Below are 399 nucleotides of genomic sequence, written 5' to 3'. Positions count from 1 at the left end.
CCTGTATCTTTTCTGTCAATGAACAATTTTGTTGTTTGTTTTTGGCTATTTGTCAAAATCAATTACATTATATGGCAAGTAATGACAAGTCTCCAAAGATGAAACAAAACAAAAACATTGTCGGTAACGGATGATCTTCTTGCCAATGTGAGTCATGCATTGTCTACGTTTCAAACACTGCAAATCTTCTTTGAATTCTAACTGTAAAAGTAATTAAAATCCCCTCAGGCGAACTTGAGTTGATTTTGAAGCATGGTGTGGTCAGATTGAAGGCCCAGATGAGATCCTTACACTGGCACATGTGTTTTTATGTTGTAAGTAGGGGGATTAGCAGAGTTGTCTCTGACACAGTTCTCTGAGAGCACGGTAACAAGATCTACACTCCTATCCCAAACGGCA

Source organism: Gymnoscopelus microlampas (assembly GCF_963454915.1).
Source record: "Gymnoscopelus microlampas genome assembly, chromosome: 7".
NCBI classification, from domain to species: Eukaryota; Metazoa; Chordata; class Actinopteri; order Myctophiformes; family Myctophidae; genus Gymnoscopelus; species Gymnoscopelus microlampas.
Note: the sequence above shows the minus strand (reverse complement) of the source record.